This window comes from Etheostoma spectabile, chromosome 18 (genome assembly GCF_008692095.1).
Source record: "Etheostoma spectabile isolate EspeVRDwgs_2016 chromosome 18, UIUC_Espe_1.0, whole genome shotgun sequence".
Taxonomy (NCBI): Eukaryota; Metazoa; Chordata; class Actinopteri; order Perciformes; family Percidae; genus Etheostoma; species Etheostoma spectabile.
In genome coordinates, this window is record NC_045750.1 from 6,220,018 (window position 1) to 6,220,522 (window position 505).

Consider the following 505-nt stretch of genomic DNA (forward strand, 5'->3'; position numbering starts at 1 on the left):
TAAGAATGTGCCAGATGCATTAAAGGCATTTTATATGTATTTGGCTTCTTCCTTGATGTCTTATGAAGACATATTTTGTTTTATAACAACTGTGCTTTACTATATTATCATTTATTTTCTGTTCTTACACGAGCCTCCACTTGTTGTTTACAGGGGTTATAGCTGATATTAAACCTATATCAGTTTACAGCTACATTATAGTGTGTTATACAGCAATTATTAAAGTTTCATATAGTGTTTATAAATACTAAATAGGGGAGTTAATATCAAGCGTGGTCTAATTTGAATATTCCTTTATTAATGAGGGGACCTGTGCAAGACTCAAGAACTATATGTAATACTTTACACTCCTAATATGACCTGCAATTAAATTTTAACGACCAAATAAGAGTGGCATGTTTCTACTACTCTTATACCACTAACCTTAATCTGTGGTGACTGTAACATTCTGGTAAACTCTCCTATGAAGTGAAGTGATTAAATAATTACAGGACAAAAGAATTAA